Source organism: Ambystoma mexicanum, chromosome 10 (genome assembly GCF_040938575.1).
Source record: "Ambystoma mexicanum isolate Mex_15411 chromosome 10, UKY_AmexF1_1, whole genome shotgun sequence".
Lineage (NCBI taxonomy): Eukaryota > Metazoa > Chordata > Amphibia > Caudata > Ambystomatidae > Ambystoma > Ambystoma mexicanum.
This window is the reverse complement of record NC_090932.1, coordinates 1,218,613,196-1,218,632,682: the sequence shown is the minus strand read 5'-3', so window position 1 is coordinate 1,218,632,682 and position 19,487 is coordinate 1,218,613,196.

The window sequence follows — 19,487 nt, the reverse complement described above, 5'->3', positions numbered from 1 at the left end:
GTCATCATTGAAAGTGGAGGAGGACCTAGAGACCACCAGGAGGAAGAAAGGAGTGGTGGAGTGTAGAGGCATTTATTGGTGAAGGTGAGGTTTTGGCTTAGTGAATGCAAGGATACTGTGGTGTGAGTGTTAGTGTGGTGCGAGCAATTAGGAAAGTTAGCATAAGGAATGTTTGTAAAGCGTATGGTTACAGAGTGAAAGGAGGGTGTTTGAGTAGGAGTAATGTTTGAAGGGTGGAGTATTTGATGGAGGTTGGAGGAGTAGTTTGAAGGGAGAGCAGTACAGGGAGGAGGAGAGTAGTAGATGGAGGAGGGAGCTGTAGTTGGTAGTTAGAGGTGGAAGCAGTAGTTGTGCAGAGGTGGGCGGAGGTAGAAGTAGTTTGGGGGAGGGGAGGAGTAGTAGTAGTGCGGAGGTGTGAGTAGTAGTGGGGAGGTGGGAGTAGTAATAGTGTGGAAAACATGAGTAGTATTAGTGTTGAGTAGTAGTGTTAAGGATGGAGTAGAAATGTGACGAAAAGAACAAGAAGGAGGGGTAACATAAAAGGATAAAGGGATAGAAGCGTGGTGGGATAAGGAAGGAGAAAGGGGGAAGAGTAAGAAGCATGGTGATGGTGGGTTTGACTAAACTAGGTGAATTCTAACAGAGTACATGCAAGGCACTGTCCAATCTCCCATTAGACTACTTAACATTTGCTAGAGTAGGTGAGTCCAGACAGGCGGCCTTGAAGAGGGATATCTCAGGGGCAATGCTTTTGTCTTGGGAGCAAGACAATGTAGCACAGCACAGGTTTGAATCCCGATTCTGCGCTTCAAAACCAATATCTGGTATTAAGCACATTATAAAAGAACAATTATAACAATTATAATTAGATCAACATCTGTAGTCCAATTCAAGTTGAGAAAGTAGGGGTGAAAACTAGACCTAATCAGGGTTACGGACGCCTGGGTTAGGGAAGAAAAATTTAAACCAGTGAACTGTCATTGTCAGTCATTCCTTGCCATCTGTTACACCTGATACAGTGCAGTTTGTGTCAGGAATATTTGTTACATTTTTTAAATTTTATTTATAAAGCGCACTCGCAGCCCAGAGTCATCGCGGTGCTGGTCCAAGGAAATGTCTTAGTTACATGGTACAAAGAATGCTACTGGTTACAATAAGCTTAGCAGTTAAGAGCAGACAGAACAATACTTTCTATTAGTTACATAAGTTATTTATAGATACAGTGAGCGGAGAATGAGCACCCGGTCATGGAGGGTGATTGCAGGTTCATACGAAAAGTATGGTCTGTGTCTAAATGTCTGTGCCAGAAGAGGTGTTGCAAACATGGCTATTCATGCATGTAAATATTGTTCACATTTAATGACAATTGAAACAGCAGCTTGAATGGAATATTTAAATGGTGATTATAAACATGTCTATTGTGGTTTCATTTTGTAGTAGTTCTATTTTCCAATTTTCTTTTCTGGGTTCAAGAAACATTTCTAAGTTTGCAGTGTACAATGTACACAGTCTATTATATTCAAGAATGCAAGAGATGTCTGCTTTTACTTTGCTTGCATGGAAGTTCAGTACATTTAGACCTGTGAGTGTGCCAACATGTGAGTGATTCACACATCCTAGCCTCTTTAACGACTTTATTGCCAAACTCTACACATACATGGTTGAGGGTTAGACCTTGTGATTTGTGACTTGTGACAGCTCCTCTTACATACATTTCTTGAAAAAGAAGAAACTGTGCTGCTTTGTAGAGAATCTTCTGGAATTTCTTCTTGTTTGTAAAATGTGACAAGGGCAAACTGGATAATATTTTCATTTGAATATGTCTTTAAACCAAACACTGTACACGTTGTTCCAGCGACCAAACATTGGTCAATGCCAAGGTTGCATCTTAGAATGACTATGAAGTTGAGGCAGAAAGTCAATACTGTTTCTATTACAGAAGTGTTGGGCACAGATTTCTCTAGTTGTTTTATGTATGCAGTGGCTTGTTCTCACATATGGAGTGTCATGCCATGTACCTCTAATTTGTCTATGCATTTGATAAGGACTATGCACCTCTTTTCATTCTGAAGCATGTTGCATTAAATTGCGCAGAGCCTTCAGGGTTTCAATGAAGGACTTGAATTGTACATTTTGGTTTCTTTGTTGGTCAGTCAGTTGAGGAAATGATGTATCTTGTCTCTATAGTTAATTTAAAAGTCTAATTGTTAAGGATGTTTTAGCCTCTAAGTAAGAAGTACACCAAGTATGTTGTTCTGTATTATTTGAGCATATGTTGATTCTGCTAACTGACACACATTTTGTAAGATTTTTCTGTATCAAAAGTGATGCTAGATGTTTACATTACAGGTGCTTCAGTGTGCAGTCTGACAAGCCTCATAACATTATGTTTTGAATATAGGCTAACCTTTGACTGTTGTTAACTGTCAGAGATAACCAAATACAGTGATATGTTTTCTTCAAACAAGTTCTTCACATGCAGTTTTAAGGGCTTCTTGCATTCTGACATGAATTATGGCTAACATAAAGTTAGAAACCATGTTTACCTCATCTATTAGGAGAACTATAATGTGAAGTAGAATACTGCCTACTTGAAATACAGCCTTTTCGTACATTTTGTGATAATCTAGTTTATTTTGATGCTCAACTGGGAGGAGCAGAAGTCTCTGTAAATGTACACTGCCTATGATGTAAGGAGCTGGACCTGATTGGTCCATAACAGAATATCAGAGGTTGTTGTCTGTGTATTATTTCAAATACAAGTGTTTTGCCAGAACCAGCTTCACCATTAATATATAAGAGAGGAAGTTTATAATTTCTACAATTTCATGTTTGGTATTATTATGTCTTCCATGTTCTGTTAGTTCAATAACATCCAGGAAAATGCTGAGTTGTTCAACATTTAACTATGATATGAGCACTGCTATATCTTTTTCAAATTGTTTGGCTTATTCAACAGCGCTTTCAACCTTGTAGTCCGCATTTGTTGCTTCATTTTGAATAAGTGGGTTGCCAAGTGGTTATTAGCTACATAGAGGAGATTGCTAAATCCCTTGAGGAATTTCTTAACACATTTCAGTATTAATGTGTTCTCCTAGTAAAGTTCATATACCAACATGTGTGTACTTTTTATATTAATTGTTTCAAAAGCTACATTCATTTGCTTGAAAGACAGCTTGAAAAGTATCATAGTGATCCAAAAAGTGTTTAAGAGTGTGTTGCCTGCGCTTGTGCCTACGAAGGTCTCTGCTGTACTGCTGTGCCGTGAGCAGTCTTTCCTTGCAGTCTGTTGAGAAAGGAGGAGTCAACACTACAAAGACTCTGACCCAACGCAGAGAGTCTGGAGTTTCAGATTGTGTTGCCGGTGCTACCTGGGGCTGCCGGGGGTCTGAATTAAATCCATGCGTTTGTGATTCTGCCTGCAACAGATCTGCTGCCACAACATGTAAACCCACAACTCTCTGCTTTGTATGCAATTAGCTCGAACGTGTAGCCAAACCCACCTATTACTGCTGTCCGAAGCCTACGTGTGGAATACTGCCTACAACGAGATGACTGCTGACCCGCTCAAGATGCATCTGGCAAGTGAACAAGGTATGTGCTTGGATGATGTGACCACACTTGTTGCCCGAAGCAAGCAGCCGCAACTTGCAAATGTAATTCCACCATTATCAGTTAGTGTGGGAGGGGCGGTTATATGGAGTCCTTGGGTTTGTTGTGCGAGAGCACAGGGGTTGGGCACATTGTGCATGGTGCGGCCACTCCTCTACCAATTCCAGCCAGGATGCACCCAGCCAACCCAGTCATCTTGATATTGAGGGTAACTTTGGCCATAAGACACCGCCACCTTTCTCAGATGGACAAAATATGGTTCGAGACATTGCCCCGATCTTTAAAATTGCCGGCCATTCATACACCACGGCACAGGAAATAAAATTGCCATTTTCTGGTCTAAAGTGTTTCCCTGCAAAGCGAACAAAATCTTTATCCATCGTTGAGCCCGGCAAAAACAAAAACTTAATTCTTCGCACAACCAGTGACAATCAGGCAAGTTAGATTTCTGACGCTGATATTCTATCAGGAGTCAGCGTTATAAATAACCCCCTCCCTCATGACAATCCTTTCACCACTCCTTAGTAGTGTTGGTACCTTGGACATGCAAACACAATTAAGTTGTGAAACACAACTACAGTGTGTAGAAGATACTCCCTCACAAGGAGTTAAGGATGGGGATGAGAGGGCTGACATAGGCCTCCAGGTAGATTCATCTTACCCCTGCTGTCAGTTGTGGGGCCTGAATGTAAACTGGACAACCATGCTAAACCTGCTGCATGTTCCACCCTGCCTGTCTTACCTCCCTTGGTAGGCTGTGACAATAATTCAGGGGCTGCATGTAACCACTCGGCTCTGGAAGTGCATGCTTTGATCCACAAAGACGTAATCTTGTCAGAAACTGTTGTACTTTCACTTCTTGAGATTATCACCTTGTCCACCGATGTCATTAAAGTAGAGGCCCATGTAGAGGAAACAATGATGTGCAATAATGTGGGTTTGACCCCTCCACATGGAGATGAATTTCAAGCTGAGTATGATGTGGGTCCACTCTCCAAATCTGTCCATATCCCTGCAAAAGATCTCCATGTCACCAATAAAGCATACAGATTGTATGCCTGAAATCGGATCCTGAAAGCTAAGCCATGTAGCAACCCCCAGTAATCCAATCATCATCAGACTCTTACGAGAGTACTACCAAGGGGGCTGAGGAGGCAAGGCATCGATAGCATGATTATGGTATTAAATCCACATGTGCGCCGAGAGCTGAAAGCCTGGGACAGTTTGATCAAGCTACATCCCAAGCCATTCTCATGTCAGCCATTAACATCCCCCTGGCACGATTTTTAAAACTGTATGAAGCTTTAAACGACAACTTCAGAGATCAATCGACTCTAACAGCGATGATGAATTCTAAATTGATTTATGTCAAATCATCAATTAACACAATCAAGAGTGATTGGGAACAGAATATGGTGGCCGAGATTAACATCCGAAACAACATCATGACCTTGTTAAAAGAAGTGAGAGAGGAAAACAAATTGATATTAAATCTATCAAGAGCCATTTTGAAAGCCATCATCCAGATAAATGGCCATGGCACTATGCAACATCAGCAACAGATAACTGGATCTAACAGAAAAACCCAAAGTGTCATGGTCGGTATCCTGCAAAATCACAGAGACCCAACTTGGGTTGCCATACCTCACGATAATGGAGCTCAGGAAATTGAGACCCTCGAAGTGTCCGGTGTACAGGAGGAGGGCACAAATATGCAAAGGCAACCAAAAGGGGTGATTTGCAACAGAGTCGACTCTGTTCCTAAAGGAGCCAAAATAGGAGTGGAAAGGTCTGGCAGGTAGACAATATCGATAACTTCTAAAGCTGGCCAAGTATAAATTGAGGCAATTGTTCTGAAATTGAAGCTAACATAGAATCAACGAATGACACATACTAACACACAAACAGCTTCCAATTTTGCAATCTTTGGTGCAAAGCCGAAACTGAAAAATCCTAAAAAAAATAATAATTATAGTTCAGAAGAATAAAACAAAAAACATCAAAACAACTAGACACCCTAAATCAAACAATGCCAAGACCTTTTTGAGAAATGTACATGTGGAAGAGATAAATAACCCACAAAAGGATGTTACTAAAAAGAGGACCCTCGAGAATGAACAAAACAAGAGGATGATAGAAATCTCCCTAAATAAGGATACAAGTTACGTAGATCAAGAAATGTTCATGCAAGATGGAGACATCTCAATTACTGAGACAGATTTGATGGTCCTCTCCGTCTATAAGAGTGAAGACAGTGCATCTGATACCAATGGTAATATAGGGGCATTAGGGGGTGTCCCTAAGATGATTAGTTCACCGCCCTCCCCAAATGTGCAATCATCAATGGGTGATAATTAGCCGAGTCCATGTTTCTTTCTTATGGCTGATAGAAGAGAAAGAGCAGAGAAAAAACATTGAAATGCACCCAAATCTAACGAGATCCAACTCATAGACAAGTTTCATTTAAAGGAGGTGCTTTTGATATTATGCAACCAACAGATCAATCTCTCAAAATACAGCCCCATAAACAATCCCAATTGAAATAAAAAGAAATTGACATCAAAACAAATCAACACATTTCTCAAAAAACTAGTAATTGCAAAGGAAGCATCTGTAATGTTTTAGAGCTTGAACGTATGTTGAGCATTGATGATGGTTTAATTCTCAACAGACATAACATCCTTCGGCTGTTCCATCACATTCCAAACCTCAAATCTTTCTCCTCACAGGAAATTAAAATAGTTGAATTCCAATGCGAGGAAAAACTAGTGAATATACACATTCCTTCAAACATGGTGTATAATCACATCCTCCTGGCTAAGCAGGAGTTATGATACTTTAGTCTTTGGTCTGTGGGAACTAAATACGCTAAAACATACTTCAGAGACAGGGGCGAACTCCAGTGCAGTAAAGAAAGTTAAGGAACGAAACCCTGGATAGCAAACTGCAGCACCTAGACATGTTAGTCAACACGAGTCGGAAGCTGAGTGAGAAGGAGTAGACATCCCATTTTGCCATTACAAGAACCGTCTAAAGATCAAGCTAAATACAACAAATGGGGTGAGAAGTATGCTCTGAGAAGCAAAATTAATAAAAAATGAAGATGGAGGTAAATCAGATCGGCACTCGTGGGACTTGGTTGGTAAAAAGTCTGATTTGCGGTTCCATGAAATAATGCCCAGAGAAGCAGCAAACATTGAATATCACATTGAAATCATGGAATTCTAGAGGTTTTGCACATCTTTTTAACATTTCAGAGTAGAACTGGATGATATCAGACATTATTTGCCTCCAGGAGACTTGGGTGAGAGAAAAACCAGTGATAGATGTATTCTCAATATTTCTCAACCCAGCCATTATAGGCCAAAAAGGTTGTCCAAAATCTGGGCTTTTGGTGATCATAAAAAAACAGTGTAAATTGGACAGTAACAGATAGCTCTGACCCCAGCACATATATTCAAAGCTTGCCAATTGCATTAGGCGATAGATGGTCACCTTCTTGTGAATGGAAGTTAGTCATAAACATTTATTGGACGTAAGAACTTCAACATTCCTAGATCAATTGATCATTCGATAAATGCGGTGAAAATGAAATTCAAAAACCTAAAGATCATCATATGTGGAGACCTGAATATTGACTGTTTGAAATACATGAGCTCTATGCTACTTAGTTTGGTCAAATAAGTTGCCGGTGTGCGACTGATCCATCCCTGCCGAGACAAATCCTGATTCCAAGATTTCATGTGGAGGTTATCCACGTTCTTAGATATAGCCCAATTTCTTGCTTTCTTCTTTATTTTAACCTCATAGTTGGGGTCTTGTTTTAGTATATCTGATTCTAAATTGAGCTGTTCGATAAAAGTTACTGCAGACCTTTTGAGTTCAGCCATAAAACAATTTTTATGTTGATTATCAATTCTTACGCCCATTATAAAAAGCAGGAAATTGGACTCCTGGTTACTATTAATGAACTTGGCATAAAGTAGCATTTGTTGAACATACCACAATGTCTTTAATGATCTCACACCATACTCCAAACGTAATGCCTCCACAGGTACAGAATTCCTCCACAGGTACATCTTTCAGTACATATATGATTGATCGTAAAATGTTACCTTCTAGCTGTTCTGACCATGTGATTTGTTCATGATTCAATGCCACCATACCATAAAGTATTGTGGATATTATGCTAACCCTGTATATCTTCAGCAACCCTTCTATATTATAACCACCACGGTAAACTATAGTCTTTTATTGCCAACCACTTTCTTCAAACTTTATCCATCACCTTTTAATGGTAAAATTTCCCACTAGGATTGGCCATTATGAAAAAGCCCAGATAGTTATATTCCATAACTCTGATCAGTGGAGTGTCCACCATATGCCAGACACCATTTTCTCTGCCAATGTTGCTTACTGTTTTAGCTATATTGATGACCATAGCGTTGCCCTCTGCGTATTTAATGCATTTTAACCATCTTTGTAAACCAGTTTGCATATGATCGAATATGATCATATCATCAGCCAATGACAGCCATGGTACTTGAACCCCATTAATCCTTGGTGGGACATTATTTGTTTGTTCAAACATTATTTTCATGTCTGCAGTAAACAAATTGTATACAATTGGCCCTAAAACAAAACCTTGTTTTAGGCCACAATTGGTATCTTGGAATTGTGTACAATGTCCTGCAAGGTTCAGTCATATGGCAATGGATGTATTTGTGTAAAGTAATTGTATATAGTACAACACGTTCTTGTCTATACCCCATTCTGTTTGTTTTTTCCAAAGAATAGCACAGGGGATGAGGTCAAAAGCCTTAGAAAAGTCAACACAACAGCTATAGAGGTATGAGCTATTTGTATTCTCTGTTTCTGCCCTCAAATATTGTACCACACTTATGTTAGTCATTGTGTTATGATTTATTCTAAAACCTGTCTGCTAGGGGCTAAATATCCCTTTTCCTCTGCCCATTAATACGTTTCCTAAGCAGTATACCAGCGAAGATCTTTTGGCTCGTATTAATTTATAGTTTTGGGGGTCGTTTCTATTCTCTTTACTAAAAATAGGTACTAGAATGGCTTTACCCCAACTTTCTGAAATAATACAATTTTTGTTCTATATGTTTATATAACAATACGAGTATAAGGGCCCATAAATGTGGTTGTGCTTTTAGCACAATATTGGGTATTCCGTATGGTCCCGGTGCCCAGGAACTCTTCAGTCTCGATATCATGTTACTCAATAGTTCCTCATCTATCTCAAAAGCTGTCATGCTGAATTCAGTTTCCTCAGTCTTAATTTGAGGATTGATGGCATGTATATCATAATATTGCTTGGCTATATGTTCTATCCATCTTATTTCCGGGATGGGGTTCAACTCAACAGGTGATGTATTCTTCATATAGTTGTTACATTTTGACCAGAAGGTTTTACTGTCATGGGCCCGTAACCACCCAAACAGAAGTAACCAATTAGAATTAGTCATACCCAGTTTGTGTTGTTTGTGGCAATTTTTATATATTGTAGCTAGAATCCTTATTTATAGCTGCTTTTCCATATTATCAATTCCTACGTTTTTTTTATTAGGTTTCTCTCTATTCGATATGCCTTCTTTTTATCGGCAAACTTGGCATCGTATGGATGCCTACATTTATTTCTAATGTTATTACAGGCGCATTCTCCACTGGCCATTATACCATGAGTCTTACTGTGAATTTGTATCAATTGAGTAATGTCTCTTTTCATGCTAGCTAAGTCCTGACGAATACCCTCTTTTTTTTCAAATGATCTCATTAATGATCTTAATTATACTAGCTGACCAATTTAAATGTAGGCCTTTCGAGTCGCTGCCCACATCTTCAATAATGTGTCTAATTCTTTTTTTAACATATCTTGCATTTTCCAATCCAAAGTAACATGATCAATCAGCTTGTTTGTAATGATCACTACCTCATCACATTTTGTCTTTGTGCCCGGGTGGTAATAAAGTAATCGATATGCGACCTAACCCTACCATTTGACCACGTATATGTGTTTTTGTCCCCTTTATGACTTTACACTGCAGCAAGACCAAATCATGCCATGACAGGAATTTTACCCAGTCATCTTCACGACTTTCTGTCCGGGTACTATGATAATGCACATTTTTAATATTCAAGTCACCAGCTATAAAAATAGTACACTTTTTGAACTGAACAAACCTCTGTAGTATTATGTCTTCTACAAACTGAATAATCTACTTTGTATAATGACCCCCAGGGGGATCATATATGTTCATTAAAAAAATATGTCTTAAATGATGCTCTTTTAATCTAAGGATAGTCAGTAAGACATATGAAAGTGGAGTCTCCACTTTGACAACTTCAGGGAATGCTCCTGTCCAATAGCAAGACCTCCACTGGGTCGGCCATGTATAGATTTCTTCGCCAAATTTTGTTCTATCTGATAGCCGTCTAAATACAAGGGCGCTGTACACCAGGTCTATTGAAACAAAAACACATCACTTGATCGAACACTATTGAGACCTTCTGGGTGAAAAGGAAATGAGTTATAACCTCGGGTATTACAAGATACCCAAGATAGTAAATCAGTTGTGGTCGAATATCAGTTGGCTCCATTTCTAATGCCGGTAGGCTGTCAATGTTCTTCTTTGCAAATGTTTGTAATAGCTGAATCTTTTTTCTTTCTGCAAGGAACGTAAAGAACCTTATCTCTGTAGAAAGCTCCTGTAAGATCTTAATACTGCTCTTTTTCACATATCTTCCAGCATTAATTTGTTTCATCCTTTTCTTATGACAAAGAATCAGTGACAAACCCACATGAGTCAAAAGTTGAGCGTGTGTCATGAGAAGTGCATTGATAACAACTGATGAGAACTCAATCAGTGCCCAATTAGTAAGGCTACCCACCCTAGGTAGTTCAACACATTTCATATCTGATGAGACAATCAAACTTAATTCTGGTATTTCCAGAAAAATTGCCAACATTTGTGTTCGGTTTAGAAAAGGGCTGGCAGTAACAGGATTGTTTTCCTCGAACAACGCCCACGTACCCAGGTCCTTATGTGAATTACTGTTCATTTCCCTCTATACACTCTTCAGCATTTCCACTTTACCATTATCAATTGTGGCAAGAGATGTTATATCTATGAGTGATTTTTGTGAAGGGCCAAAATTATGTTTACCATTTTCCTTCTCCGAGGTTTCTAACTTTAGAGGTGCCTTTTTCCTGAGACCCTTTTAGTGTAGTACTGCATACAGTTCCGTCTGACAACGTGTTTATTACCTTTGTCAGTCCTGGTCGAATGGGCACTGTTTTAATACTTGATGTATCTCTGTGTTTATGTGTTGCCAGTGCTTTTCCGGCTTTATTGGAAGTAGCCTTATGTCTTCTCTTCTGTAACATGTCATCTGGAGGTACTATCATTGACCTATCTATGTCAATTATCTCTGTAGGGGAGACAAATATTTCCTCATAGTCCCGAGAGGCTCTGCAGCAGTTACTTTTTCTGTGGATGAATAAAAGGGCAAGGGTCTAAGTCCGGAGAAGCTTCATCATCGGACATAAAAGTTGAGGATGTCCACATGGTTTGACCAATTTCCTTTTAGGTGTGCGTTTAGGTGACTCCCTCATTAATGCAATTGCATCCAGTCTTTTCAAAGACCGTAATAGGGCTGTCTTAATGTCCACTTGATCTTTAAGTAAGGTGGATGTCAGTAGAGACAAAGCTTCCACATTTGCCATAATGCCGTCCAAGCCTCTAAGTATCATCGCTTCGCAACTTATATTGAGTGTTTCCCTATTTCCATCATTTTGCGTTTCTGAGTCACTACTAGTTTCAAAGGACATTTCTTCTGACTTCGACGAGACCAGAGCCTTGAGGTCAGGTGAGTTTGAGAGATTTATCTCTATTACATTGTCATCCTGTGCTGTTGATTGTGCACTCTGTGTGCCTCCCAAGGATGCACACCTCAAACCGACAACCAACTTGAGAAGTGAGTTATTATTATCATTGACCCAAATTGATGAAATTCCACCGAGTCATTGGGTGACAAATGCTGCACTGTGATGTCTGGTGTTATTTTTTCTTTTCCACAGAGAAAAACATAGAAATAGCCTTTTGTTGATTTGCAGTAAAGTTATTTTGAGGTAAGTGACATTGCTTTTGTTTATTAGAGATATTAGATAAATGATCTCTTACCTCATGTTTGGCACTAACAACTGCACTACATACGGTAGCCCAATATCAGTCTTACCTGTCTACTTAGATGAATCAGGTGTCTTGTTGAGTAACAAGCAACAAGCGACAAGGGCACAAGACACTGGACACTCCTGAACACTCAAGAGCACGCCACGCACCGTGACGCACTTGTGCCCTGCTTTTGTGTTCCGTCCTTCAATAGGGAAGATAGCTGCTTCTCGAGCACTTCAGGCTGATCCAGTTGGTTTTCCGGATTGCAGATTGCCAGATTGCAGCTGTTGATTCACACAGATTCCTAACCACAATTATCTCCAAGGAAAAGGTGATCAGCACACCGGTTCACAACCTGTTCTAATATATCACAGCAAACCGCCACAGTAACACAGGAAACCCCTGAACACTCATGAGCATGACGCACCATACATAGTTTACAGTTCATCAACTGCAGCAGAGCACAGTTGAAGACTAATCCCAACAAAACTAAACAGAAACTGTGGTGTGCAGACTAGAATCGCACTGAAAAGCAAACCGAATTGTCTAAATTGGGGCTACTAGCAAAAACAAATGGTAGGCTGTTAAACATAGTACCAACATATTTGACAAAATTCCCGACTCCCGCACAGAGAACTTTATTTCTCATGTTCAGGATGAATGTAATACACACGAGAGAAGTCCTCACTACAAGGAGAAAGGGAAGCATATTAGATTCAAAGTACAGATTATGTCATGAGCACACAGAAAACTTGAAAATTTACTTTTAAGTTGTGAGTCTCTCAAAACACAGAGAACAAAACATTTGGGAGGCTTCATACTAAACGCCCCATGGATTGATTCGGAGGAATGGTGGGAGCATTTTTATTGTGAAAATTTCAAACTAATTTTTATGGCCTAGGAAACATCTGAACAGACATTTTGCCAGATGCAAGGCCTGAAAGAGAGGAGAAGTACATAATTGATGAAAGAATATAAACTTGTCTTGTGTACTCCCCATAGTTTGAAAGTGATTGTAATCATTATTTATTTTGTGGATATCTTTTTGTGTTTGGTAAAAGTTTGTAATAAACTATGTACCAATACAATAATAAATAAAAAAAAAAACAGTTTTATGTCTTTTCTCCAAGGTTTGAATAACTGCAATAGAGCCACGCATTATATTTACTTCTGGTCAGTATATTTGAATTATAGTTTCACATGCTTAATTAGATTGGGTTTTGAAAGTCTCATTAGACATCTTTCACAATGTAAAACTCCATATCTGCAAGCTTTTTTTATTTGGTGAGGTATTTATTTTATGTGTAATTTCATGCTTTCCAAAGATGGACTCCTATGTGGATAGTATGTGCCAATGAGATTATTGTTTAGGATGTCTTGACTGTTGGTATTTTCATTGGCTAGATATTCAATTTCTTATAATGGTTTTAGTGTGCTTTTATGCAATGAAGGCAGACAATGGTTTTGCCAGAGACATTTTCATGATTTTTGTGACCGTTAAAAAATCTGGTGCTTCTTACAATTCATATTCTCACTGTGACAGCATATTTATGATAAAGCTGTGTATTTTTTAAGAAAGGATTTTTTCAGATGATAAGTTGTGATGAATTGACTTTTGACCTGCAGGAGTACAAGGATGAATAGAGGCTAATGCGTATACTCAGCCCTGACCCTTCTAAAAACCAAGACCCAACACAAACATAAAGGAAAAACAGGCGCAGTTAAGAGAAATACCTTCTTTGCCTGGAACAGAGGGAAGGCTATAGTCTGAAGAGTGGTGTGAATGTGCTTCAGTAGCAGTAGTAATACACACGGCATAGATTAGTAGTCCAAAATAAAGAAATGACCAATTAAGATTCTATAAAAATATAGATACTTTATGTAAGCACACCATGAACAATGATGACTAACAAGAAAAACAATACCCAAAACTCACCCTTGTGGAAAGACCACAGAAAAGCAAATACAGCGAGATGCAGCACTTGACAAATTAATCAGGGTTTTAAGGCAATTAATAACCACAGTCTCCTCCTCCCCTCTTCCTTTCCAGGCCATCTGCAAAACACTGGCCACCCATTTCACCACAACAACTCTGGACATCCTGAACAACTTTGCTACCCACTTCCCCAATTCCTCCTCCACCCCCTTGACTCCATCCCTCCTCCTTCCCCTCTCTCCTGCTCCCCTGTCACACCTGATGAGGTTACCAGATGAGTCCACTTCATGAAGGTCTCCTCAAAACAGGTTTCCCCTTGCTCCTCCAGAACCATGAAGGACATTGTCTCTCTTGCCCCCGCCCTATTTCTATTACCCCCTTGTTGGGAACTCGTGGAAAAGTTGGCCTTCCCCCAACTTACCTCACACGCTGAACTTGTTGGCGGTCTCAACAACCATAATTCTGGATTCCAAGCATCCAGAGGCACAGGAACTGCTTGTCTGAACACCTGTGAAGAATTGCTTGCATCTCTGGACTCTAAATCTCCAGCTGTCCTTACTCTACTTGATCTCTCCTCTGCATTTGACACGGTCAAACACTTGATTCTCATAAAACAGCTCCATGATACAATGGTTATCTCGGAGCAGGCACTGGACTGGCTGACCTCCTTCCTAACTGACTGTCCATACGAGGTTATTTTGGGCACCTTCTCTTCGCCTACCTGCTTCTCCACCTTTGGTGTCCCCCAGGGCTCCAACCTCTCCCTCTGGATCTTTACCACTTACCTTGCTCCACTGGCATTTCCTTCTTCTGGCACAACTTCCAGTGCTACGCAGATGACACTCAACTCTTCTTCAAACTTCCTGCTGACCCTCTTGCTTCTTCTATCAACCCAGAATGCCTTTCTGCTATTCAGTCCTGGTGCTCTTCCAATGATCTCTGGCTCAATGCCAGCAAGAACGAGATCCTTCCTATTGGGACCGTTGCTCCCTCTTTTGTCCACTCACTCTGGCCATCCTCCTCCTTCATCTGAAGCCAAAAACCTTGGAGTCCTCTTCGACTCCTCTCTCTCCTTCCTCCCTCACATTCAGGACATTGCCATGAAGTCCAACTTTCAACTCTTCCTTCTCAAGCGAGTTCTCCCTTTCCTCACTTTCCTCCCGAAGCTCAATGTTACCAGAGCTCTGGATCTTGCCAGGGTTGACTACAGCAATAACCAACTCTTGAATCTACCATCTTCCTCTCTACAACCCCTCCAGCTAATCCAGAATAGGGCAGCAAGATTTATCATTGGCCTCAAGGCCAGTGACTGCATTTATCCTGCCCTAAAAACTCTTCACTGTCTGCACAAATTAAATTCATATATTTCTGCATCATCAACAAGGCTGTCTGGGGCTGGGGACAATGCTATCTGCAACTTGCTATCAAAAAATATTTTACCTCTACCTGCAGATGTCTAGGTGTATCTGGTACCAGCTCTCTGTATGTGAAGCGTTTTGCTAAAAAGAGCCTGGATGCCAATCTCTTGCTGCATCAGGCTTTCTCTTGTGGAACAGCCTCCCCCTTCCTCTTCATCTTCAGTCAGACCTCCTCAAATTGCAGACGCTCTTCAAGACTTTCTTCTTCACTTCCTCCTTCCCTTCTTCCATTCTCTGCTAACCTCACAGTCGCTATGATTGGTGACCAGGGCTCTTATGCCTCCTCGGGGCCCTGGCCTCCAACACTCACTCTCCTCAGCTTCTCCCTACAAACAGCACTTGCCTCATCACCCACTGGCCTACCCCCACTGTAGGCCTGCACTTACATATTTATTGCAGCTCACCGCTCCCTAGCACATACTATACTTGCAACTTACATCTGCTGCTCACCCATGAGCATGGACATTCCATTACTTACCACCCTCCCTCCCCCCTCTACTCTCTTTGTACTTGCATGTTCTGAATACTCATAAGGCTTAGTAGGTTTGTCTTTATTCCCCAGTGTATGTATTGTTTTAAATCCCATGTCACCTCCCTGTTGCCATGTGGGTGCTTTCAAACACAATGGCCCTCATTACAAGTTTGGCATTTTAGGTTAGCAACACTTCGTTTCCTGGTCCCTCGAACACACGGAATGACTCAGAAATCCATGTTTATCTCTGCAGCACCTTGTCAGCTACTCGCGGCCCGCGAGTGCCGCTTGCGATTGAATTAACAAGGACATTTTTCCTGCCGTGAGACCAAGCCAGTGCACTGACCACAGCCTCCACTTTTAGGAGCAATCCGGGACCACTACTACAAGAGACGGTCGCCCATACATGTGCCTAGGGTCAATTACCCCCTTAGCACTCTACGAATTTTCATCTCTTACAGCCCCCGTCCTGATGAAGGCCGTGTCAGATACGAGCCTCATTTATCCCACACCGACAGCTGAAACACCCCGGTGTAGACAAACCTTTTAAACCACAGTGTACTGTCACTGTTCTCTGAAAGAACATTCTGTTATTTGTTTTGTTGTCTTTGTTACAAATGTTCATTTGTTCACTCCATTACACTGTCTACTAGATCTTTGCAGCGAACGATTCATTTCATGTTCTGATACACAATCAATTGGACTAATTAGTGTTTATGTTATTGTGTTCTATCAACCTGTATGCTTGTTATGAAAAACGTGAACTTCTTTGACTAAATGCAACTTGCCTAATTATAAAAAATCAAGAAATTTCCCTTACTGGGTACCACACATAGAGTGTTGTGTATATTCATTATGGTCACAGGACTAAAGGAGAGTGCAAAAAGGGATTTTTCTTGACCTATTCAAGTGTATACTTGCTAAAGCATAAATGTGACCTAACCAGTCTCTAGGGCCAAATATAGACCAAGGGGCAAATTAGCAGCCAAGAGTACATTTTTGCGGGTAGTCCAGCAGCACAAACCAGACTTCTTGGCCTTGTACTAGCAATTCGAAGCTCAGGAGAGTGCAAAAGGCAGCAAGGGAGGATCCTGGCAGTTCAAATGTGTCGAGCAGTTCATGAAAACTGCATGGCTCCAAGGAGTTCAATGGTGAAAGAAACACTAGGATCCCCAAATTCTTGGGTCTCTGGGTGCTGTGACTCCCAATCGAGGGGCACAAGGACAAGTTGAGTCATTTTATTGTGCTCCTAAACATGGAAAAGGCTGGCACACAACTGCAGAGGACCTTCAACATGGTATGGTCCCGGGTACCACTGTGTTTCTCAGAGGGGCAGTTCTTGCTCCAGCAGCAGGTCACTCCTCAGGTTGCTGTGAGTCCCACTCCAGGAACTCAAGGGCAGTATGATTTCTTGTTCTCGGGCTGCTAAACAAAGGGGAGGCTGGCACACAACTTCAGTGGCCCTTCAATACAATGAGGTCCTGGGTAATGCTGGGCTCGCAGATGGGCAGGTCTTGTTTCAGCAGCAGGTTCACCCCCAATCATCCATTGGGATGGTAAGGGGACAAGGCTTGCCTCTGTTTTGGACACTTCATTACGAGGTAGGAGGTAGCCATGGTGCTATCAGCCCCATGGCTACCCCTTACCGCATTCAGAGTCCGGGTTCCCAAAGTAAGGCTTACCGGGTCATTCCAACCTTGGAGGACCCAGTAAATCCCCATTCCGGGAACCATTCCCTAATAATTTGTGGTACTGTTATTAGCTCTGAAGTCCCTTAACAGGTCCCTTCCATAACGCCTGCTAAAACCAGGTGTTAAGGAAGGGACCCGCTAAGGGACCTCGGAATAGGGTGGTAAGGGATTGCCGACACCGGTGTCCTTACCGGTGCCGGTAATCCCTAACCACCTACCTCGTAATGAGGCCCCTACTAGTCTTAACCTCACTGGCGGAGGACGTTGGAGAGATCCACTCTCCCAACAGAGATCCAATAAAATCTTCTGGAAATGTTGGAGCACAAAGGATGATTCAAACATATGGTGTAAGCCCCCTTCCTTTAATGGCATATGGCTAGAGGTGATTGTACTAAATCTAGCCTGCTTTAAGGGTCCAGTCCTTGTTCCTGAAAAAAGTTGACTTTGCTCTTTTGACATCACAGTTTACTGCTAAAAGCACAGGCAGAGAGAAACAAGAAGGTGGAACCTACCTCAAATGTGCGAAGATCTCTGTGTCTACACTAACCAAGTCCCCTACCTTATCAATAGGATCAAAGGCCTTTAGATATGCAGCACCATGGTGTGAGGCCATGCCTTTTGTTAATGGGTGTGCCATTTGATTCCTATTCATATTCCAGGTTTCTGTGGAGTCGCTGACCATGAGGAAGGGTGTTATTTTCCCTTACAAATAAATACATAGTGGCAATCGCCCATGCTAAATTCCAGCCAGTAAGGCAAGGTCCAGGTTGTCTGATGGCGAATAACCATAACCCTTCTACAGCTGAACTGGGCCTACAGAGTTGATGCATGTGTGACATCAATTTCATTTGGCTGCAATGATTATGAACAGAGCCACATATCACGCCCTATCTCAGGCATGGCTTACATGTAGTGTCACCCTACTACCAGCATGGTTCACTGACAATCATAATGCTCTGGAACAGGGGTGCATATATTAAATGCTGCCTCTTTGGAGCAATGACTTTGGCTGTCACCTTAACTTTCAAGAGAGCACTTGTGACCTGAACCTGTTCTGTGCCACTGTAGGGCAGGTGCTGCAATCAGGCTACTGATATAGCAGGACACAGGTGTACACTATGTTTTTGTTGTGAAGCTTATGAAAGCAGAATCTGATCAGCAGATTATCCTTTTTTGTATTGTTGGTTAAAATAAACCTTAAACACATTTTTATAATGCACATTGTATGAGAAGTCTAAAGTGCCTATATTAAAATACAATGTACAAAATACAATATCAATAAAATATAACTATAGGTTAAAATTAATTGCTGAATACTAGTCAATATTCGTTATAAAATCTTAAAAAACCTACATTTGTTACATATACCCCGATTTCATAGATATACAAGAATCAGGGAAGGTCAGAGATACAATTGTTAATACATTTCCAAGTATAAAACACAGCGGCCATATTTACAACAGATTTCGTGCCCATAATGGTGCTCCAGAATTGATCTCCCTCTCTCTATTGCGGGTTTGACAGAAATGGAGCGTAGCCCTTATCATAATAGTTAAACATATTTGGGCACTGAGTTAATACATGATGGGACGTCTCCATTTCGCTTCCACACATATGACACATTCGTTTTTCACCGGGGACCTTTTTCCAACTCCCTGTAGGCTCCAGCGTGGGTCATATATTAAATCAGAGGTAAGTAATGAATTTACGGATCGGGATGGAGCAATACTTTACCAGATAGCTGTTGGGATGGAGCCCCCTGAATGCTTGCTTACAGTATTCCACATACATTGATTTAGCCGCCAAAGAATTCAAAGTGTTTCGAGACAGCTAGGTGTTTGGTTCTCTTTTTTATACTGTTAACCAATAAGGGTGGTCTCTTAATTCATCCAGTGGTAAATCTATCTTTATCATATGCCCTATTGCAGTTTGTCTCAGCCCTTATAGAAATGCTTTACTACAGCTTACGTTATCTAACCGGGCCAGATGGTAATAAAGGGAATCCAAGGATTCAGCCACTAGACAGATAGAAATATAGAGTTGGCACCGTTGAGTCAGCTAATACATTCTCAACGATTGTAGGCCCAACTCGCGTCTGGGGGCTTGCACCGGTGCTGATTGGGGGACTTCTAGGATTTATCTGAGTATTTTACCCTCAAGTAT